Source organism: Tetrao urogallus (genome assembly GCF_951394365.1).
Source record: "Tetrao urogallus genome assembly, chromosome: 18".
NCBI classification, from domain to species: Eukaryota; Metazoa; Chordata; class Aves; order Galliformes; family Phasianidae; genus Tetrao; species Tetrao urogallus.
The window spans coordinates 3,541,088-3,565,347 of NC_136831.1; positions in this window are offsets into that span (position 1 = coordinate 3,541,088).

Sequence of the window (24,260 nt, forward strand, 5' to 3'; positions counted from 1 at the left end):
CCACGCCAAAGGGCAATGATGAAAGATATACCCACCCTATCCACATTGCCACTGCTCCTCTCCCCACCACCTGCCCATGGATACACACACACTGCCTGGCCTTGCAGAGGCTCCCTGTGTTTGGCTGGGCTGCCCCACGGCACTCCTTTTGCTCATCAACATTTGATATTCTTTGTTATTTACCATCTGATTTTTTTATTTTATTTTTTTGGTCCTGCAGGCTGCAGAGGCAAGTCCTGCTGCGAGGATTGTTGAAAACAATTTAAAAAAAAAATGAAAATAAAAAAGAATCAGAAGGAAAGCATAAAACTGAGAGGTGGTTAAATATCCCCCAGTCTGAAAGGGAAAGAATAAAACCACAGCAGTGGGTTGCAAAAGCAAAATCCATTGAACTTGGCGATCCTAGCAACACATCCCTTTGTTTACGAACTATCTGAAGCAAGTTTCACCCTGCAATCTCCACGGGGATTCATGATTTCTCTCACCAAATTAATTAATTTCCCTAAATCACCCCAAAATCTGATTATTTGATCTGTCACTCTTAGGCTGTCCCTTATGTAAATAGCAGCGCTGCTCGGCTCCAGTTTCACAGACCATGAAGCAGTGACAGCAGCCAGGTGAGCGCACCTTGGTGCATTGCTTTTGGTCCAGAGGATCACAAGGAGCTCACCTTTGACAGGGAAATATCTTGGAAATGGCTAAGGAGAATAATATTTTTGACTTGCCCTCAACGTGGATCACATATAATGTAGAAAGATCATCATTTGCTGAGCCTCACAGCCCCACTGCCTCAGGCACTGAAGCCTGCAGTGCTGTCCCCTGCCTTAGGGACCAAATACCCCTCACTGCAGCTGGAAAGGTCAAACAGTGTCCCAGACATCACCATCCCCACCCCAAATGGAGATGCCTCTGAACAGGTCCAGCATTTTGGTGTATGCTGTTCTATAAGCAATGAAAGGGGAAATAGTCCAGAAAAAAAGAAGAATCACTAAATCATTCAGGCTAGAAAAGATCTCTAAGATATCCAGGTCCAATCCCAACCCAATCTACCTTTCCCACTGATCACATCCCTCAGTGTCACATCTCCACTGTTCTGGAACCTCCAGGGATGGGAACTCTCCCACCCCCTGGGCAGCTGTGCCCCTTCCAAGAATATCCATGTCATGGAGGTAGAAGAGGTGGACATCTGAGTCCTGAGATGTTCCTAGCAAATAACCTGGTCCCATGGTTTCAATGTCCAAAGCTGGACAGGATTCCCCTCCCAACCTCTCTCCAAATGGCCATTTCCTGAGCTGCTCCTGCTCCACCCGCAGCAGTGGTGCTGTGAGGAGGAAAGCAAAGGGGAGTTAAACTGCCTCCTCCATGTTTGAAATACTGCATGCAGACTGGGGAACAGTCCATTGCATTCACCCATCCCTGGGCAGCCCAGCGTGCCCCACACCTCTCCTCAGGGAGCCATTGCTTTCCCTCTGCTCCTTGCACACTCCAGACATTGCTCTTCACTTCCCACAGCAGAGCTGGGGCTGCAGGGAGTGCACTCTGCAGCAGCACCTCGCAGTGTGGAGCTGCCAGCAGCACAGCCATCCGTGCTCAGTGCCCACACACCTGTGCCCTCCTGGCATCACAGTATGGGAAGCTCTCAGAGCACAGAGATCACTTGTAGAGCTGCTCTGGATGCACCAGCCAGGAATCAGCTCTTCTACAACAGCACACAACTGAATTAACAAAGAAATACTTAAAATAAATAGAGAGAGAGATAGAGAAAGAAGTGAAATGCAAACAGCTTGCTTCTTGCACGTGCATACCCAAAGAGCTCAGGGTGCAGCCTGGGTGCATGCATGTATGCAGCCCTTGGCATATGTTGTGAGCTGAGCTGTGCAATAACACCCCTGCAGACACCTTCCTGTGCTCCTGCTCATTGCCATGAATACAATTTCTCATTCATGTTGAGGCCTCTTTCGGTTGGCAAAGGCATTTAAAGGGCCTCAGTGAAGTGACAGTCACGCACATGATGTTTTGCTAATCAACACCAGGAGCTCATAGCAGCTCTGACCCTCAGGTTGTATGGAAGCACCAAAAGTAGCACCACGGAGTGCTGCAAGCATATTGCTCCTATGGAACGTGCCCTCACTGCTGCTGCTCCCTCCAGCAGGGATTTCTGCAGCAGCATCACAGGTGGGAGCACAGAAGGGCTGAGCTGCCTTTCCATGCAAGCAGGTCTCCCTCTGGTGCTGCCTTTCCAGGAGCAGCAGCAGAAGGACCTGCTGACGTTCAGTGTCACAGGGAGGGGGAAGGGTTGTGTCCCAGCTCCAGATCTCCCCCTGCACTTACATGTATGTCCATAAAAAAAAAAAAACAACCACCCTCTATTGTAAAACTTGTCAGACGAGACCACCCAAGTGGCTGAAGGAGGAAGAAATGCCTCGAAAACCATTTTCTTTCCGATGGTTTAGAAAGGGAATTGAATGTTATTGCCTCTCTTTAGCTATGTTCTTTATGAGGAGGTCACATAGCAGGCACATCATTTTCTAATTACAGCCGTGCAGATAACAAGGAAGCAAAATAGATGGAGATTTCCTACAACAGAGGACATGCTTTCAAGCAGTGTAACGTACAGTTCCTTTTCCGAGTCCCCAAACAAAGCAAGGATCTTTACTGAGGAGGAGGACCTGGATGGAGTTATAAGTGTTAATCACTTTCTGCTGTATTGTCACTGGAAACCTAAGCTCGGTCATGGGGTAACAACTGGAAATGCTGCGTGGGCTCAGTGCTCTGCATGGGAACAAGCCCTAAGGAGTGATCACAGCCCTCCAAAAAGGGCAGCTGGATTTGTTTACATTGCCACCTACCCCACCACTCCATCTGTGTGAGATGCTCAGGATTAAGGGCTGCTTCTGGTCATTCTGGTAGAGGTAACGCAGTTGCACTTAACTGAGGGTGGAGCACTTTTGAGCTGAACTGCAGTCCCATATAATGACAAATCATCACAGAGTGAAAGCAAAGGTGACAGGGTGAGCTCAGAGCTGGAAAGCACACATCAAGGAGACCCCAGAGGTGCTTCCCAGGTTTGTTTCGTCACAGCAATCCCTGCCTCTGGAGACTCCACCTCCTCCCTGGGCCACACATCGGTCCCTCCTGATGCTCTACAGCCAAAGGATGACTCCCAAACATCACATCTCTTCTCCTCCCCGCCTCAGTGAATTGCACCAGGAATGAGGGCCCACAGCTCAGCACTGCAGCTGTCCTGAGCTGGGGACAGAAGCTAAAGCCCAGCACCTTCCTCCTCCTGCTTATTTTGCCAGGCAAATCTAACGAGGTCAAAATTATTTTCCTTCCTCTGCTCTAATCTCCTCAAAGAACAAAAAGAAGTACGAAAAGAAAACACAATATTTATTGTAAATCAGTGACTTCTGCATTAAAATGATCAAAGTGTGTTTGCTGCACACTTGAAGTTCGGATGCAAAGGGATTTCCAACTTAAATAAATAAAAGATTGTTTTTCTGTAATGCAAATTCAGAAGGAACGATCTGCACAAAGTAGTCAGGCGCTCTGCACAAGGACCGTCCCCCTCCTGCACCCCACGCGTTTTGCATTGCTGGATGCTCTTAATCTTTTCAAAAGAAACATCACTCCATCAGGGCCCGCGACCAGGCACCGAGGGGAAAGCAGTGGACTGTGCTTGATGTGTGGTTATGAGATGCAGCTTAATCATATAATTTCTCAGTTCAGATATCGATCCTTGGGAGCTGTGCAGTGCTGGGAATAGAGCGAAGCAGGGGGTGGAGAAATCTCTGCTGCCTGTTTTCTCATCTCACAACTCCCCGAAGAGACAGAGCCTTCCCCGTCCCGCATAGCCAGGCATGACAGATCAAAACCACTGGAGACACTCACTGTGCCTTTCAGGTAAGCTATCCTATTATTAATGATCATAAAAGAAGTGATCACGGTGTTCTGCATTTCTTTCATCTGGCAAGCCTGCGAGCACCTCTATTAATTGAGGGATCTCACTTTGCTGCAAGGTGCATTTTCACATTTGCTGAGATACAGGGAGAAGCAGTGAACCCAGCACAGTCAGTACCTGCACACCAGCCCCTCACCACCTCCCATGGCAGCAGGGGGGTGGCTGCCCCATTCCCCCCACATTCAGGGTCAGCCCGTGCTCACACACCACAGAATACCCCGAGTTAGATGGGACCCACATGGATCACTGAGTCCAACTCCTGGCTCCATACAGAACCCCCCAAGAGAAAGTGACCTCCATGTGATCCATCCCCTCAGGTCCATGATCCCAAAGCACAGGCACGGGCAAATACTCAGAAGAAAATACTCAGCTGCAGGAGGGAAAATGGGAGACTTTCTCCTTCCACATGTTTTCGGAAGTTACTCTGGTTAACCCCACAACCACCAGCATCTCGTATGTCAGGAGCACTCACGCAGATCAAGGAGACATACGGAACCCAAAGTCATTGGAAGAAATCCCCACTAGAGATTAGGGACAGGCTCATGTCAGTTTGTGCAGAGCAGGAAGGGAATCAGCGCATTAAAGCAACCAGCCAACAACTGGGTTGCTCCTGAAACAAGGCCAGCTCTAATTCAGGGGATGCAAAGTGGAAGCTGAACCCAAAATACTTGTGGCAGGCTGATCCCATGAAGAACAGTACACGTGTTTAATGGCATATAAGCAAATGCTGCCGTTAACTGTGCAAAGTAAAACACGTGCCTAAGTGTTTGCAGAATCCTGAACTAAATCTAAAACTGATGAGAAATGGGGGTCAGCGTTTAGAGAAAGTAGGGGTCAGCTGCCATTTGCAGCTTAAGGAAGCCACTTCCCATGATCCACAGAGAAACAGAAAAGTTCAACCACAACGTGGTCCAAGCTCAATTGCAGACATCCAGACTTGGTAGAAATGATACCAGGTTTTAGCAGTTTTTCCACAAAACCAGAACAAGCTCAACATGACTGTAGGTCCTAAGCAAGAATCGTGCTGCAGAGCTTCAGTCCAGATGGAAACCATCACACAGAGGGTGCTCAGTCCAGGCAGGATGGTCATAGAGCAGTGTCTGAATGATTCAGCGATTCTGTGTATACTGCGAGTCCCTTAATTAGCAGGTAATACTCTAATTGTTTGAAAGAATTATCATGCTAAGTAGAAGGATTCCTGCTTAATTACAGGCTAACCCTGCGTCCTCCATGCGTGTGGCACTTTCTTATCTCCCAAAAAAGAAGAGGCACATCTGAATGGGAAGTGTGCCTGCATGCTATCCTACGACACAGCTCCAGGAGTGCTGTTGGATTTGGTAGTGCTGTTGGCTGCAGGAGGGCAGGGTGAGCTGTGCAGCACCACAGATGGGGGCAAGGCTGCAGGACCCACGGCTTTGGGACCATAGCATGGTTGGGTTGGAAGGATTACTGCTCCAGTCAGGCATCCTGCTTAACACCCGTTATTTCTAAGGGCACAAGGAACTGAAAGTGACTTATAACTAAGAAACATAACCTGACAACATCAGAAAGCAACCCTGCCAAGTTTCAGAGAAACCAGGGCTGGAGAGGCACCGCACCCAGCGCCCATCCCACCACTGAGCAGTGGCTTTTGTGTTCCTCCTTTCCATTATGCATACCCTTCCTTTTCCCCTTAATGATTTAGTGATGTTTGTTCCCTCACACTGTGCGCAGACCTTGCAGATCAAAATAGCCAGTCATCTAAAAAAAATTCCTCCTCCTTTGTTCTTCAAAGGAACCAAATAATCTCAATCCTTTGAGAAAACTCAAAGGGTGAAGGCAAAGCATCGGGGCTGCCGAGAACAATGGTGGTGCATCCCCTGACGGACGCACGGATCTCCAATGCTGTGAGTTATTAAAAATAAAATAAAATAAAACAGGAATAATTCCTCGTAGTGAGAATTCCTGGGTCAATTACTTGTTGCCACAGGGAGACTTCCTTGGAGTTTTACTGTTATTATCGTTATTCAGTCACTGTGTGTAGCAACGCAAAGGTGAGTTTTTACGCAAAGGAGTGCAATGTTGGGAAAATCATGAGCGATGCACAGATGAGGTGAGGGAGATCAAAGCCCCACAACTCCTGCAGGATCTTGGAGCCACTGCCGGCCATGCAGTGCTTCCTTCAAAAGCTTGATGGGTTTCTCCTCACTTTGGAAGGTGAGGTTGCGGGACGCAGCCCCACCTCATCACCCCCACCTCTGAAGATGATGCAGGAGAACCACTTTCAGCATCGCTGCTTTTTGTGCAGGGAGCGCCTGCTTTGCAGCAACTCCCTCCAGCAGCTGCACACACAGCTTTGCCTTTTGTTGTTGCTTTTTTTTTTTTCCCCTCTGGCTAAAGGCAATAGGAAGCAGCAGAAAGGGAGGAGAGCAACGCGTTCCCCCACGTGCCACAAACTGTCCTCCCTTAATAAAGCAAGGAGAACACTGGCATTAATTGTCCCTTTATAAAGCGTCTGCATATAGGTATGTAAAATACAAAAAAAATTGGAATAGATATAGCAATTGTGTGCACACATACAAGTATTTCTCTTTCTGCACCCACAGTACCATGACGCAGCATTAATGCTTTCCCAAGCACTCGTTCCCACTCCTGCCCAGAGCACACTGAGCCCCAGGGGCAGTGCCACACCAGCAGGGCCACCTGCACCTACACACATGGCAGGAACGGGGCCTGGAGAAGGGAGGATCTCATCAACCTGCTTGCCTGAAGAGAATTAATGTAGTAAGTGCTCTGGAAATATCCATTTGGATGCGGGCGCTGATAGGAAACGCTGTCTGGGTATCAACTAGGTAGCTGAAATGTGTCTATCAAGGCCCTTTGATCATCAGAAGTCACTCATCATTTACACTTCACAGGAGGATGCTCAACTCCAGAAGGCACAGAGTCAGCCAAAAAGGAAGTGGGATCAGCTGAGTGTTTGTGCCTCAGAGTTGTGCGGCCTTAAAGAAAAATACCAAAAAATTCACCCTCCCAAAGGCAGCAGCTTCTGCTCAGACAATTTACGCATGCTCTACGCAACAATTAACTCCACCAGTCACCAGTGTGTTCAGAGAGGCTCTCATTGCTGTGTCACTGAGTAATCTCACATCTGATTCCCCTAACAAATCCATCCCACAGGATCTCTCCTGTGATATTCACAGCCCCTCAACAGCCACTCTGCTGCAGAGAGGCAGGACAGAGCTGTAGAATGCACCTGGTGCCTCAGGGCCATGCTCTCCCTGCACTCAGAATGTCTCTACAGCACATAGTGCTGGTGCCAGCCCAGCACCCAAACCTGGCTGGGAAGTAAAAGCCCGAGGAGGATGTAAAACACAGGCATGCATCGCTTCCAGGACCAAAAGTTAGCATTAAACAACAGATTTAAAAGAAAAAAACAAACACAAGTCTCAGACCAACTTATTTTAGGAATAAGTAAGACATTATGTCACTGCAAGGACCAGACTCTCCTGGACACATACACTCACCTCTGCCAGGACCTCTGCTGCACACCTCCATACACACACACTGCACTCTGCTTACCTGCATAACTTGAGCATCAGGCTCTCCTGGTCCCACTGTCCTTCAGCTCTACAGCAGACACTCAGCAGAGCAAGCTGTACTGGTATGAGACCACTCCAGCACCACACAGGACAGAGATAGGGTGCCCACAGTCCCCTACTCCCCAGTGCAGGAGCTGGGCAGTGCTATAAGCACTGCTAAGGGCAGCTAAGGGAGGGCTGAGCAGGGCCAGCAGCATCGTCAGGGTGGAACGAGGACAGCTGTGTTTGGTGCAGCCACCTGAGCTGTGTCCCCCCTGCTAAGACAAAGGCATCCCCCCATAGCCCCACCTGGCCCAAATCAGCTCCAAGCATTTGCCATGCAGCTCTGGGATAATGCTCAGTGCACAGCCCCATGCTTGCCCGGCTTGTTTCAAGTTCAGTGTTTTGCCCAAATTTTGCAAGTGAACCTGGTCCCAATTTGGAGCTGGTTTGAACTCAAATTGAACTGATTTATAGTTTGGCATTAGAAAACAACAACAACAACAACAACTGTTCTTTAAAATGGCAACTTTGACTGTAATTTATTTGAGGCCAGATGGAACATGGTGTTTCCAATTAAGCTTCAGCTGGGTTTTGTAATTCTAGTTTTTTTGTTCAAACAGGGAGTTAGAGCAAAACATGGCAGAAGGAATGGAAAGCAGCAATTAATCCGCATAAAGCTGAACGGGAGGGTAGGTATGCAGACATCTTGAAACACAGAGCAGTGCCTTTCCATGAACAACAAATGGAAGGCAGCAGCAGAAGTGTTGCTTTGAGCTCATCCTTGTGCTGCTCGGCTGGGAGAATCTCCTCGCTGTTCAACCCTGTGTTGTGTGCTCATAGGAGGCACCCACAAGATGGTACGGCTTACAGCTGGACTGCCTCCTTGTGTGGTTTGTTCTGCTTGTTCTCTCTTTCTGCCCTCATCCCTGATTAATCTTCTCCTGGCTGGGCATGAGGAAGCGATGTGACCATAAAAATGTGCTGCATGACCCACTGTCCCCTTTGTCCTTGTCATATAGGTGGGGTCTCATGCCAGAAAGTGCTACCCCACAGGGCACGGGTCGTGCCTGGCGCCAGGGCAGGGGATGTGGCTGGGGGTTCACCTTCAGGGACTGGGATTTATGGCCAGCTGAAAACAATGGGAAGAACACTGCTGACAGCACTGGGCTGTGCATGAGGTCTTGGGCTGGGGGATTCTGGAAAACATAAGAGAAGGGTTGGAGAAGGCAGTGGCTTGTGGTGGTGACTGTCCTAAATCCATGTGTGCTCCCCTTTTCTTTTCCTTCTCCCTTTATTCTGAAGCTTCTGTGGGGAGAAGGGAGCGTTCTGCAACCTTACTCCTCCAAATGGGGGGCACAAGGAGGATTGCTGTGCAATGGGCTGCTCTGGTTGTCCCAAAACTCCAGCAGTTCCATTCCCCAAACCAGAGGAGCTCAAATTGGAGCTCAGGGGCTGCAGAGACAAGGCTGGATCATGGGGTGGGGGTAAAGACTGCTCACTGGAGGGGATCTGGGTGGCTGTGGGGCCTTATCCTGCAGGACAAGGAATGAGCTCACTGAGCTTTGTCAAAAGGCTGCAGGAGACGAAGGCCATCTGCATTTATTCAAGGCAGATATGCAAGCAGCAGCCACATGTACCATGTGGCAGTGAGATCCTCCAGAGCACGTGGCAGAGGATGGCAGTTTAATGAAGTTTATTGTGAAATTAGCTGGGAAATCTCTACATAACGGGAGGAGAAATACAGTGCTGTGTGTGAGATCATTATATCAGAGCCTTTCAAGGCCACCACAAAAGGAGATGAGGAAAAAAAGACTTTATGAGAGACTGAAAAAATCCAGCACCTTTTCACATCCTGCACTTTTAGCCAAAGTCTGAACTTGCACTGAGTCATGCTTTTCATATTCAAATCCAATCAGCACGATGGCAAGCTGGGAGGAAACACATCCAGGCTTTGGAGGCCAGCTATGTTGAGGTGAGCGTATGGAAATGGGGTCAGCTGGGGAAGGAGGCCAACAGAAATCCCAGTGCAGCCATTCACCCCTGTTCAGTTTGAAGAGGCAGCCAGGTGGGTTGGGTGCAAACACTGCATGTGGGGCGGAACATACGAGGAGGGGATGGGGAACTGGTGGCACAGCCTCCCCCAGCTCCAGGGAGCTCTTCATAGAAACAAGCAGGGATTGGTCTAGATCCGTTCCCTTCAGATCCGTTCCCTTCACAAGAGGTGGCTACCAGCTTGCAGGATACACAGACTGGGGTCAGGCAGGAACCCACCACCAATAGGGCTCAAAACTTTACTGCTCTGAAAAGATGGCATCTTAATTAGATGGGAAAAGTACATCAAGCTCATTAACTAATTACGAGGGAAAGTCCCTGCAGCAGATGCCTGGATTGCCTGAAGTACTGCTTGCTCTTAACTGCTAACTTTAAAAAAGGATTCTGCTATTAAAGCACTATTTAATTCTGAACGCACAACAAACTCATTTATTTTTTATCGTGTCTGTCCAGGTTCACCCTTGCAGCACAGAAGAGCAGGTGTGAGGCAGGGAGCTGGGTGTGGGAGACATCTTCCAGCTGCCTGGGACCCTTCGCATGTGGCACCGGGTGACACTGGTCTGGTAATTGACACAAGTGTGGTCAGTGTGGCTGATGAGTGCCTCTACAGCTGTAGGAGCAAAACTGGGAACTGAAGGATGAGGGCTGAAGCATGAAGTTATCATACAGCCAAGAATAAATACAGTGCCCTTGTAAATACTGCCCAGTGCCCTTGGGCAGCAGACCTTCCCCCTTCCCTTTCCAGTGGGAACTGGTGGAGCAGGGGATGAAGATGAATGTTGTGGCTGTCCCTTGTTGCACTGGTTATATATCCGTTCTTTAACTGGTAGTAGCTGGTGTGCAACCTGCAACGGTGCACTCTCCACTTTGTACTGAATGGTGTTTTAGTGCATCCAGAACCTCTGGACCATCAGCTGAAATCCTAATTGCCATCCTGCGTTCACACCGATGGGAAAGAGAACTAATCTTTGTTTCCAGATGCTTCCAGGCTGATTTCTTTCTCCTAGAGCAAAGGAATGAATGAGGGCTATGGGGTGACAAGGAGCAGTGGCAGCAATGATGAACAACATGGTGGGCATGAAGCAGCAGAGAGTTGAGGCAGAGGCCACCTCTTTGGGGTGGGGTTTCCAGGCACGACAGTTGCACAGGGAACACTTTCTCACCATTGATACTTAAGTAGAATGGAAGCAGACCAGGTTTGCTCTGCTGTGGCAAAGGGACGCAGTGCCTGTGTGTTGGTACGGATGGAGCACAGCACCCAGCAGTGGTGCCTTCACCGATCTGAATGCAGAAAGGTGGAGAGGTTTGAGAGAACAGCAAGAAATGACCTCAGCTGGGCAGCAGCCTGTCCCATACCTGGGCACAGCGTGGGGCCTCCTGCTCTTCCTCAGCTTCATCCCCCCCCAGAGATGCACTGCCCTCCACCGTCGCCCTGCACAGGAGAGCTGCTCAGATGTGTGTTCATGAGCCGCACAGCGCAATCCCCAAATATTTGCTCTCCTCTCCTCTTGAGGCTGAAGGAATGCCTTAAAAATGTCTCTAATCATGTAATCTCAGCTGTCATATGACCTCAGCGAGAGAAAACGGCCAAATTCAGAGGAAACTGTTTGCTTAAACCTATCATTAGCTCTTCCTCCCCATCCCCCTTTTTAAATAAACAAACAAACAGCCAAAAACCCCTCAGCCCCCGGGCTGCTGTTGTTTTCCTTGCCCTAGAAAGCTGCTGGAATGGCATGTTTGGGGAACTTCAGCTATCAGGGGCCGCTCTGAACCCCACACTGGGGGCCGACAGCCGTCCCTCTGCTCCCAGGGCCGTTATCAATGAGCAACGCCATAAATCGTCTGCTGAGCAGGAACTGGAAGACCAAAGCCCTGTAACTCAAACAGGCTCAAAGCAAAAGAGTCCCTTTAGTGTGAGGGTGGTCTGCGTAAAGTTAGGAGACACCTGCTAGCACGTCCTGAGACACTAGCATCTGTGTAAACGTGCCCCCTCCCTGCGCCCGCAGCCCTTATAAGGTGTTGAATGAATCAGCCCCATGAAAAAGGCTCTGTTTGGGGCAGCTCAGAGGCTCACATGTACCTAAGTAAAACAGAGCCGGTGCTGTGCAGCCCTGGGATGGATTACCGGGGGCTGCAGGGAGGTCTATTAATTATTGTGACAAGATCTGTGTGTTGAGCGGCGCTCGGAGGGATGGGTGTGCAGAATCTTAGCGAGCCCCGTGCTAGCCGTGAAGCCAAAGGCATGCAAGGAAACTGGGGACCCAGGGGAGAGCACAGGGCACCCAGAGCTGAGGGACAGGGCCCAGCCCCCAACTGCAGCTCAACGCAGAGGTGGGCAGTGTGGTTCCATCCGTCCGGACCTGGGGGTCCTTTGCTGCTGCGATCTGCTGCAAGCTGCGTTTGAGCACGGATTGCTTTTTAACTGAAAAGCCGAAGCCAAACAGTGAAATCTCTCCACACACTTCCCTATGAATTAAACAGAGGGAATATATTAGCACCGGTGAAGCTGAAATCTGGAAATACCAATATTTCACCAAAGCACTTTTTAATATGCAGAGAGTCACACATATTGCTGTGAAGTCTCTTGCTGTAGGTGAAATCTTCTCATCACCAGCTCTCAATATAATGCGCGCTTATCTTAAAGGACATTTACTTTCCTGTGCTTACTGACTGTATTTGAATTGTCAAATGACACTTTGCTGAAAATATTAAAACTTAGGGGTCATGGAGAGCCCGACTTGAAAGCAGGAACACACATTCTTTCGTCTGAGAAAAGTGCATATTTGGAATTTTAAATGCAAATTTTCTGCGGGAGGAAGAATCGCTTTTCTGGCAGTGAAGCACAGACGGAGCATTTGAAGGAAGGTTCTGCTTTAATTTTTGACAAGTGTTGGGCACAGATACTCTGCACTGCTATTAGACAGAGGGGACAGAGCAGGGTGGTGGGGAGGTGGGGGTCCTCGCGCTCTCCTCAGTACTTCTGCTGCTCAGTGCCTCCAAGAAGCCTCTGTTCTCCTGGGCAGCTCACAGCATCCCAGTCCCTGGGAGGGGATGGTGGCAGGGGGATGGGAGTCTGTGGGTAATGTACACAGAGGTCAGCTCTTCTGAGTGCCATGCAGGGAGCAAACCTTGCCTCAGCGAGACACCGAGCTGAAGACAATCCTTAGGGCTTCTGGTTGAGAGCTTTCCCAACGCCTCTCTGTTCCCCTTGTGCTGGGCTGCTGGCAGGTGTGAATGTTTGGAGGCGAACCCCCAAAATAGAGAGGTCACTGAGAAGGGGATGGAAGAAGCCCAGACATGACGGAAGGGAATCCTGATTGCAGTGCCCTTCCCTTTCTTTCCCTTCCTCTTCAGTGGTTTCCGCTCAACGGTTTGAGCTACAGAGTGCAGCCCTACCACACTCCTGCAGGCAGTGGAGGGCAACAGGCCAATGCTGTCACCACCACTGCACTGTTCCCATGGTATTTTCACCAGCACGTGCACGGATGTGCTCACCATCACCCCATCTGTGAGTGCAGACCCTCCGTCCCAGCAGCAATGACCCAATGGGGACGTGGCCCCTCCATCCCCAGCACGCAGCCCGCCCCACTGGGCTCTGTGCCTCCCAGAGAGCTCCTCGCTGCTCATCTGACATTTGGATGCGGTGTTGTTTTTATACATAAATGACATTATGACAAATGGTGAAGGATTAAATTACACTTCAATCAAATCAAGCCAAACCAGTAGGGATTGAGGTCCCAGTGGAAAGTGTACATGGAGTTCCTCAGCTTCCTGATTTGAATGACTTTGTTCTTCTTCCAGAGAAAGGCAGGAGGGGGGAAGGAGAAGAGAGGGGAAAGGAAGAGGAGGGGGGAATTTGGCCTAAAATGAAACATCTTCCTTTTAAGTTGAACATTTGAAAATGGCTGGGAGGAAAGAACTGAAATGCTGTAATGGCTGATACTGAAGAACAGCCTGGGACTTTTGCTTTTCGAGAACAGAAGCCAGGGAGAGAGCTGTGGTGTGAAAAAGGCAACGCTGTGCGCCTTGAAGGGGAAGGTGTTTGCAGCAGCCCATCTCCTGCAGACACTGAAAACCCCCTGCAAGGCACTAACCCAATTAGCTTTGCGAAGAGCTGTGCTGTGAAAAGGCAAAAGCACTGACAGTGGTTTTGGTAAAGGCTAAAGACAGCCTCACTCTGCCTTGCACTCCCATCAGAGTCACTTTCTTTTCTTTGTATTGCCAGATCTTGCGCAGGTTGGCTCAAGAGCCTTTAGCTCTGCATCCCTGCCCAACTGGAAAGCCTTTCTCAGCACCGTGCTGGCTCACAGAGCTGCGTGGATGTGGGAGTACTTCTAAAGGCTGCAGAAATTATCATTCTGTGAACGAATCTGCCTGCAGGTAGACAGATAAACAGACAGGTGGACAGACACTATTCTCCAGAAACTGTGTTGGATGCTTTGCTCTACGGGTTGTCTGAAATTCCCACTCAGCATTAATTTCTGCGTGCAAATTGTGGGTGTTGTGCCAGATCCCATTAGAGACAGTCCATACGCATTGAGCAGAGCACGCCAGGGGTCCTTTGGCTCAGGCTGTCTGAGAGATGACCCATGAGGTTGTCTTCACCACTGCTTCTGCAGAAGGCAAGCAGTGATGGGCAAGCTGCTCTATGTTTAAAATGCGGTTTACATTCTTCTGGTCATTAGATGGAGGTCAACCACAAGTGTACCTGCTGGAAGAACCTCTTCCACTTTGCAGAGAAAGGTGTCAGCCCTACTGAAATGAAAGGCAACTGCAGCAGGGCTAAAAGATTGTCCGCAGTGCACAGTGAAGCCACTTCTATTGCGATGAGTGCAGCCCAACAGCACATGCACACGCCTGCACGTGTGCTCTGGCACAAGCTCCAGCCCGCTATTCCACAGGACCGAAAGCAGAAGATTGTCCCTTCGCAGAAGCCTGTTTGATATGAAGTTTCTCCCCACCTTAATAGGCTTTGCAAAGTATTTTAAGGAGCAACGGAAGCAATAATTCTCAGGAAGCCATTAGTTACCTATGGTTAACGTCCCGTCTGCTCACATCTTGACTTTCTGATGCAGAAATCAAGGAGAACGCTTGCAGAAATCAAGATCCAAATTGGTTCAGCCTCTGAGGATAATAAAGACTTGGAAATATGTATAAATTTAAGTGGTTTTGAATAAGGACACCGCTTCAAAAAGTGGTTGAATTGTTACTTTGAAATAAGCCATTATTTTCTGCTTCTTTAAATTCCAGTCTTTAATAGGGGATAAGATCCAGACCGCCAAGAAGCAAGGAGAGGTTTTGATGCAAATGAAAAGCAGCATTTAAGAAGTAGAAGCATCCCATAATAGAGCCCCACCAAACTGTCGGCTCTGAGATCTGCCTGGAACACCCAGGGGAGCATCAGGGCTGTGAGGTGTGAGCAGGAGGGGTGAGAGGCCCTGTTCTCAGGTGCTGACCACATCAGCCACCAACAGAAGAACGCAGAGTTCACATCACAGCCCCATATTTGAGCATCGCCAGCCTAAGGGACTGGAAGGTCCAATTTGGCATCATGGAAAGTCCCGTTGGAATACACTTTCACTCTCCTATTGCCCCAGGGAAAACCCTCTGCACTTAGTCAGATATATGGAAAGGCCAAAGAAAATCCACTGTTCCGTGCACCCCATCCCTAAGGGCATTCAAGGCCAGGCTGGATGTGGCTCTGGGCATTGGCAACCCTGCCCATGGCACTGGGGTTGAAACTAGATGACCTTTGAAGTCCTCTTCAACCCAGGCCATTCTATGATTCCATGCTGATTCTCATTCTTATGACAACGCTTTCAGAAACGAGCAATGGAGCAACGTCCAAGGGGAAGAAGCTGGGGCTGGACCAGGCCCTGTTGGCGGCCATGGACTTTGTGTTGCTGCCCCATGGCACACGGGGAGCAAAGTGGGGCAGCAATCGGAGGCAGCCCCTGCGAGAAGGCCTGGTTGGCCAACAAACAGCCACCATCCCATGTTTTCCAAAGAAAATAAAAGGGCCACAGCCGGGATGGGAGGGACCAGCCTAAGTCATGTACATTTATTTAACAAGAAAACTCATTGATAAGCAAACCACCTGATGCTTGCACAGCAGAAAAGAAAACACCTGGTTCTGCCTGTGGGTTGATAAGCCAATTTCTTTAATCTTTCTTTTTTTTTTCTCTTGATGACTGAAGTACACACTCTGTGCGGCCCTATGCTCCAGCCACATTGGTAATAGTAACAAAGCTTTGATGTCCCCTTCATTCAACAGAATGTTGTTTAGTTCAAAGCGAAGAACAGAGGCAATTCTTTGCTTTTAAATTATTAGCTCCCTAAGTCTTCTGTAATGATATAGTTTGACTGAAGTGTGCAGTTTATTAACTACATAAAGACGATATTATTAGAGCGGAGAAAGGCAGCCGAAAGTTTTGCCTTTCAGCTCAGCAGCAGGGGTTTTTGATACTTTGATCTCAATCAATGCTAAATGTCTTTGTGAGATAGAGGGAGCAGCAGAAATTACCTTTGGCACCATGACTACATCAATTATTTAGTTCTTTTTCTTATAAATTAAAGTGTTCTTCAACTTTTACCCCAATTTTTTCTTCTCCTTTTTTATTATTATTATTTTTTTTTCCTTCATTTGATTGGGAAAAAGAAGAAAAAAAAGAAAATGCTGATGAGAAGAAGTCTGGCTGTGCACACTAATAGAAATCCCACTGCCCTCTCGCAGTCCTGGCCTGGAAGGGTCTCACCTGGTGTGGGGAGATGGATTGATGCAAACAACAGCAGCAGGATGGTAGCTTGGGTTAATGTGCTGTTTAACCCATTGACTGCAATGGTTGTTGTTGCAAATTTATCCTTGTCCAGTCTAATTTTTTTCTTTCTTTCTTTGCTCACTTCCAGTATTGCCAGCATGAATGCAACCAGAAAATGGGACACGTAATGAAAGCGAAAGGATTGCTCCAAGCAGGGTTGGAAGTGATGGTGCTTATGAAAACTCCTCCCATTGCTCCCAGCACAGTGCAACAGAGGGAAGGTGTAGGAGCAAGAGCTGCTCCAGCAAGGAGGATGCTGAGAATAAATTCAGGTGTCCCCTTGTGATGATGACCCCACTCCACAGAAGGGATGGAGCTGGTGGGCAAAGAGCAGAGCCAAGGGAGGGGGGTTTTGCTGCCATCCATGGGGAAGGATTGGCAGCTGGGCTCAGTGCTGTGTTGTACCAGTGTGTGCTGGAAACTGCTGGAAGCGAAAGCTCAGCTGATAGATGAGCACTGGGGGCATGGCTTCGCACTGCTGTGGAGCCCAGTGCTGTCCTCTGGCCTGGGAAATGCTGTGAGGGAGCAATAAAAGAGGTCTTTGCAGAGATGCTGAAGCATGAACTATGGGAACTTTGGTATATTTATATGTAGAACATGCTGGAGAACAACATAATTCTGTTTTCATGGTGATCAAAGTTTCCCAAGAAAGAGGACTTGAGACAGTGTGCTAAGCTGCTATGGCAACATGAATTTTAAAAGGTAAACTGACTTGCAATAGCTTATCTTTTCCTCTTTGGTGTGGTGTAGAAGAGATCTGGGAACCTGCAGCCCAAAAGGGGTCCTATGAGGTGCTCACCTCTGCTTCCAGGCCAGCCGTAGTGCAAAATGCATAAAACAAATCCCTGGAGGCAAAGGGAAAACTCCCCCACCGCCTGGATTTCCTCCTGCATCCCTGAGGCTCCACACCCCAAAAAAGCTGACTAATAATGTATTTATCAGCATTCAGATACTCAGACATTCAGAGGTAGGGATGAGGATGCCCTGAACTGATCCTATTCCAGGGCCTGAGCTGGATGCCACGCTGCAGAGGTGACTTCCAGCCACAGAACTCTTACACTGCTAGGTTCCCATCTCAGCAGGGGATGCAGTGATGCTCTGGGCCAGCTGTTCCCCACAGCAGCATTTTGGGCAGGACAAGCCTGCTTACAGAGCCATCCCACTGCACAGCCTGCCAAAACCTCCCCACGAATCCCATGGGAACCAGTTTTCTCCTGAGCCAACCGGTGCTTCCTGCTCCCGAGGCCTGATCCTGTGGGATGCTGAGCATTCTTTGTTCCATTTTTAAATTAATGAGGTTTGAGCAACGCAGAGTCAGAGACTTGAGGGAAAAAAATAAAAGAGGTGCTTGATGCTTTTGGTGTTTGTGTTCCCAGCTGGGAAGAAGAGAGGGAAATGTTAGGTTTGGGGGAAGATTTGAGAGACATCCATCACCTGGAGAACAGTTTTTAATTTGGGCATTTTAACAGGGGCTCGGCTCCATGGGGATGCCACGTCCTACACTCCAGCCTTCGGGTCACACCAGCGCTGTGTGCCCATTGAGGAGCAGCCCTGCAAGTGGCAGAGCTGCCAGCACTGCCCGCTGCTCCCATCCCGTCCCAACAGAGTCCCCCTGAGGTTTCTGGGATGCAGCCCGGGATGTGGGGAACCCCAGAATCCTCCCTTGTAGCCAAGACAGTACAAAGGAAAGTACAAACATGATCGCAACAAACCCCAGTGCCTGTGGGGCAGGCTGAACAAAGGAGGAGCTGGAACTGGCACACGGCACAGGACCTCCACCTAGGAGCAGAGCATTCATCAAGCGCCGTCCTTCACCCTTCCCCATGCATTCAAACCATACCTGGAGCCCGACGGCAGCATGGCAGCTCAGACACAGAGCTCTCCCAGCGCTGTGCCGTGTGCCCCCTGTACAGCAGGCAGTGAGCAGGGCACTGGGATCCTCGCCGCCGCTGCAGACTCCTTTCTTCTCTCAGCCAAACAGCAGGGAGTTTTCTGAGAAACTGCCCACAGGGAGCGATCCCTTTTTCCAGTCATTAACCTTACACATCCCTCGCATTACCGGAATACTCTGGATGTGTAAGTTGCTGCACTGAGCTAATTCTTCCAGGTGACTCCAGGCGGCTTTAAGTGGGCTGCACAGCGAGGGGAACTGAACTGCTGGAGCTGAAAGCACTGTGAGTCCAACGTGCCCAGCCTCCAACGGGGCTGTGAACCTCAGATGTCACCGTGTGAGCACTGAATGGCAGTGGGGACGTGGAGCTTCTGGAGCTCTGGTTTCCAGCCCACAGGCGGTGGGTGCCTGGGGTCCATTAGGAAGGAAAGTAGTGCAGATCACCTGAGATCGACCATGCAGGGGAAAAATATATACGAGTCAGAACTCAGGAGCAGCTGAGAAACACTTTTAACAAAAACAGCCACAGAAGACATCACATTTTACTCGCACTGGGGATGGGTGGTCACCTCTAGAGACTGCACAGCACAAACAGGGACAGTGCAGGCAGCAGCCTCCTGCTGAACCTCTGCTTTGGGTACTGCAGGGTTCTGCTCCTCTGGGAGATTCTGTGGCAATGGAGATGTCACAGTCTGTTGTTTTTCCCCAGCTGCCCTGAGATTGGGAGAACTCTGAATATGAGAACAATGCTATAGATTTTGGAGCATCCAAACGTAGGATGGTGCTCACAGCCTGGCACGTCACTCAAACAGGCTGTGCTTTCTGCACACAGACTGGTGCCCAGGGAGGTGGGGGAATCCCTGTTCCCTGGAGGTGTTTCAGAGCCATGGAGATGTGGCACTGAGGGATGAGGTCAGTGGTCCCGGTGGGATGGGTTGGGGTTGGACTTGGAGATCTTGGCAGGCTTTTCCAACCTGAATGATTCTATGATTCCATTCTATGATTCCACGAACTCTGCAAAGTCAGCCCCATACAATGTACTGATCAGCAGCTTTACCTCCTGTCATGGGGTGGGGACCACTGAGCATAATGGAAGAGAGACTTTACATCCTACAGCAGGAGTCTGCATGATGGACAACGTCAGCCACATAGGTAAAGCTCCATTTACAATCAGAAGTATGAAATAGCAACACTGAAAGTCCAAGGCCACGTGGCAATTCACAGAATAACGGCCCACACCACACACATCTGGGAAACCCCTCCACAAAGAAGCATCTTGAAATACGTCTTGAAACACTGGCATAAGGTATAGAAAGCAGTGTTCTAACGCTCCTGAGAACAACACAGATTTAAATGGTGGCAATGCCTCAGTCTAAGCTTGGAGAGGCTCGAAATGCCAACGTAGACTTGCTGCTGCCCTCCTCAGGTGCTGCAGGAGTTCTGTCCTCTGTGATTTCAGGACCCATCCTGGCACTGAGAAGTCACAGAAGGTAAAGTGGAGTTCATAGAGAAGTGCTCATGAGCTTTTGCTGCCCTTGTTTGCTCTTTGGGATTCTTTTTGGTTTTGATTAAGAAATTATACCATTCCACGGCTTCCCTGGAAGGGTTTAGCGTTGTTTTCTTTTTGTCCCAACTATTAGCTGGCTCTTAATGAACTCGGTGCTTGAAGTCTTAGTCCCGCTCTGAAAAATGCCTGCAAGTTCTGCTCCAGCTGTGCTTTGTACAGAGTGCTGACACCTCATGGCCAAGAAAGTAATTCAGATAAGACCGTTTTCCAGGATATATGGGCATAAATTCTCCATCTGCTATTGGGCAAGAAAAGAGGTTCATTTATCAAGAAGTTTGTAATGGAGGGACCTGAATATGCCAAAGATAGGAAGGAAAAAATCCAGAAATGCTTCGAATTCTTGAATTACAAACACACGGGTGTATCAGGGCCCATTATTCACAGCTGTGGTAGTTTGAGCTTCCTTGACGCTGAAGGTCAGCTCTAATGCACTTCTTCAGCAGCACGGCTCAGGTACTGAACCACACGTGGCTGAGCTCATCGTCTCAGTGAGCAGCATTTGTGAACAGGCAATATCCCATCTGCTTCAGGAGCTGCTGGTTACCCAGCCCTGCTGTTCTGTGGGGCTCTCCCATGGGCAGATGACCTCCTTTGCAGAGTCCTTATGGGTCCTGCTGCTGCCCATCCTCTCCCTCAGAGTCCATGGGGCAGATTCGGCTCTCCAGGGGAATGTCCATTTCTATTTGGAAGAAGCTGTGCTGTGAAATGAAGACTCATCACGCACAAGGCATTTTCTGATGTGCTCTCTGAGGCAGCGAGCACGCAGCACAGAGTCTGGCTTTGAGTTTCCTACCGTTCAACCCCCAAACCCCAAAGCAAAACCCCTGGGCACAGGCCCACATCAATGGAAGATGAAGAAAACTGCAGAAAAGGTGCAGTCTGATTCCTCAGAAACAGAACTGCTGTGCAGCACAGCCTGGCGGATAAAGAGCCCTCAGGTTGTAAATTTACAGTATGGACTCATCCCCTCTGCCTGCAGCACGGCTGGTTATAAAATACACATACATTAATGTGGAGGTTGAGAGCAAGTTAATTTACCACGGGACGAGGGCAGCAATGGGTCACAGCAGTGACAGATTGCCCCAAAATCCCCATTTTCACAGCGTCCCACTCCAAACAACAAACCTTTCCAGGATCTCTCTCAGGATTTCTGCTCCCTCGCTACTTTTGGGTCTCCTCCGACTTTTGGATCATTTAAACCGCTCCTGAAGCAGAGCTCGAGAACCAGCACTGACACAAACACACAAGCGGCCTTCAAAACTCAGGGATCGGAAGACCTGCGAGCTTTACAGCATCGCCAGGAGACACGAGTGCAGCAGAACCGCCAGCACCTCCCGGCCATCGGAGGAGACGCTGCACACAGACAGCAAGCAGGAGGAGCAATGCCGAGAGCTGCCTTCAGCAGAGCGCTGGGCGGCCGCCATCTCAGCCACGGCTCCTACCTGCTGACCGCCATGCTGCTCCGCGGCAGCTGCTGCTCCTTCCCGCCCAGCGGCTGCAGCTTCCTGTGGGACACTGGGCATCTTGGCGACAGCGCGGCCGAGACGGCTGTGTTGAGGCAGCCCCTCTTCAGCAAGCGGCCGAAGGAGAACGCAGCCATGTGAGGCCTGCTGGGCGCCATGGCTCCCGCCTTCGCTGCGGCTGAGAGAACACGGCTGTGCCCGGCCCTGCTGGGCTCCTGCTGCAGCTCGCTGCTCTCCAGCGCCGTGCTGATGGCGGGGGGCAGGCAGTGCTGTGGGGCAGTGCTGTGGGGCTGCCTGCTGGGGCCGATGATGGGCCGGATGAGGGGCTGGGGAGGCGAGGTGCGGCTGTGGGGAGGAAAAGGAGAGCTTTGGTCAGGGCTGGTTGTGTCCCCAGGTGTGAGGATGGGGCCTCATCACCGCCTGCTGGTCCCACAGCTCCTGCAGGAGAGCGGAGTTGGTACCTGCGTGCGGAGGAGCCGTTTGCACGTGGAATGCACCAGGCTCGTTACTGCAGGCCTCAGCAGGGTTGCTGCTCCAGGCTGACGCTGCTGTAGGAGACATCAGTTTGTCCACACAGTGCCTGCCATCCTGAGCACATGGCTATGAACGGCACAACGGCACGAGCTGCTGGGTGCCCAGCAAATAGGGCAGTGAGCTCAAGCCCCTGTCACTGATGTAACAGAAGACGGTGTTACATCTCAGACTGAAGCCCCATGTCTCCAGCTGAATGCTGCAATGGCTCAGGCTCAGTTACCAAAGCCCTCGCGATGAATAGGAGAGATTAATCCACAGAGCACATGCTGCAAACCAGGGTCCCCCACCCAGCTACCAGGGCCTCGCTGCCAGCAGGATGAAATGCAGCTCAAGGCTTCAGACAGAAGTACTGAGAGCAGAAGTACACACAGAAAACACATGGCAAAGAGATGGCAGTGAAGGATGAAGGATGAACACACTGAGACATGACAGAGAAGGATGAACAGTTTTTGGTTTTTTTTTCATTTTCTACATTTATTTTTATTAGATAAATGAATGCGTGAAAGCAACGGCCAAGAAACAAACAGCCTACTGCTCTGATTTCCAATGGAAACAATTTCTTGGCTGACATAAAGCAAAGTTCAGCTTGTACCACGGTCACACTTTATACCACGCAACCTTCCTCTTTAGGGACTGAGCAGCAAGGGACCAAGGAATGGCACACTGCGTCACGCCAGCTTACTCAACCTAGAAGCAGAACAGAGCCAGCTTCTACCTGCAAGTGTGGGACTGGAGTTTCACAAGCATGGGGACTCCAGAGCAGCATTAAGCCAGCAGCAGCATTAACTCTTGCCAGTGGGACAGCAAGGTAAAGCTGAGATGTTAAAAAAATAAAATCAGAGAAAGGAATGGAGAGAGGTAACATAAAAAGCACAGCTACAAACAAAACAGAAGTAGAATCAGAGGGACTGACTGGAACACACAGATTTGTTATTTATTATTTATATCCTGACTTGATCTTCCATATGTTACTACTACTGGCAATCCCAACACGTTCAGTGCTCCATGTTACACAAGCTCTGAAGAGTGTAGAGCTCATCACACCCTAACAGCTTCAAACCAACCCTGCCAAGCTCTTCAGTGCTCTCTTGTCAAGGTAAGCTGATGGTGCTCAGTACCTCGTGTGAACAAGCCTTGTGGTTTTAAGCATTTACATCTGAGTCTGCTCCCCCTTTATGGTACTGCAAAATTTACCATTGATTCCTTTGGGAACTTGAACAGAGATTTAGCAAGCAGGCCTTGACATCAGAGCAAAAGACTCATGCAACTTGATTTCAATTCCTCTAAAAACATTATATCCCCATTAGGTTAACAAGGTCATGAAGATCTCCCATAGCTCAGCTGCAAAACGAAGGAAGCTGGTTCTGCAAGGACATCACATCAGATCATGTAGCCCTGATTCTGTACCTGATGCACAGGGGAAGCAAGAATTCTGTTCAAAGCTGCCTGGGCCTAAGGCCTGGCTGTCTCCCTCTCAGTGAGCAGCTGGTCCATATGCACCTGAGTCCCCCCTCACACCCACGTTTCTCTACTTTTGGTTTTCTGCAATTTCATTCCAGTTGTAAAAATGGATTCACGATACCAAGAGGAGTTAAGAAGTTTCCTGTACTTCAGCTCTTCCCATCCAGTTCCTCTGCTTCCCCTAGCTTCTAACAAACAAGATTTTCTGCCTCCCCACCCCCACCCCACTGCCTTTACTGAGCTTTGCAGGAATCTTCCCAGTTCTGATAGTCATCAGCCTAACCCAGACAGCCTGGGGTTTCCCAGAAAAGTCTGGAATCTCCCCAAGCTCTTTAGTGCTAACATAGTTGGTTAGATTTCCTATTCGAAGGAGCAAGAGAGACAGTAGAAATTGAAAAAAAAAAAAAACCAAAAAACAAAGATCACCTCTTAAACTTGAAATCAGCTCTTAACACCTCTGCCCTGGCTCTTCTTTGCCTCTGGGCTACAAACCAGTGACAACTGGAACTACCTCCTGTTATTTTTTTGTTTTTTATTTTACAGAAAATAGAATAGCAGGAAAAAGACAAGACAAGAGGCAAAAAGGACTTGATAAAAGAGACACAGATATGGCAGCATCTCTCAAGCACTCCTGCAAGCTCCTGTGAGAGACAGCTCTAAGCCTGCACACCTGGCTCACTGAGTGCAGGGTAACAGGGAGAGAGCAGAGCTTTCCACTCATCTCCAGTGTACCAGGGGGACTTGGGATTGTCATTAAAATTCAAAGGGGCACCCAAACCTTCGGAAACGCTCCTTGCACTGTTCTCACAAGAAGCCTATCCTGTTCTTCTGCCTGCAGCCCCTCTGCACTGATTTGGAGGCGCAGGATACTTGAAGTGCCTTAGAGCAGATGCAGAATTTATGTGACCACTGCTCTCAGTGGACGCACACCACAGGAGGGTGCACATCCT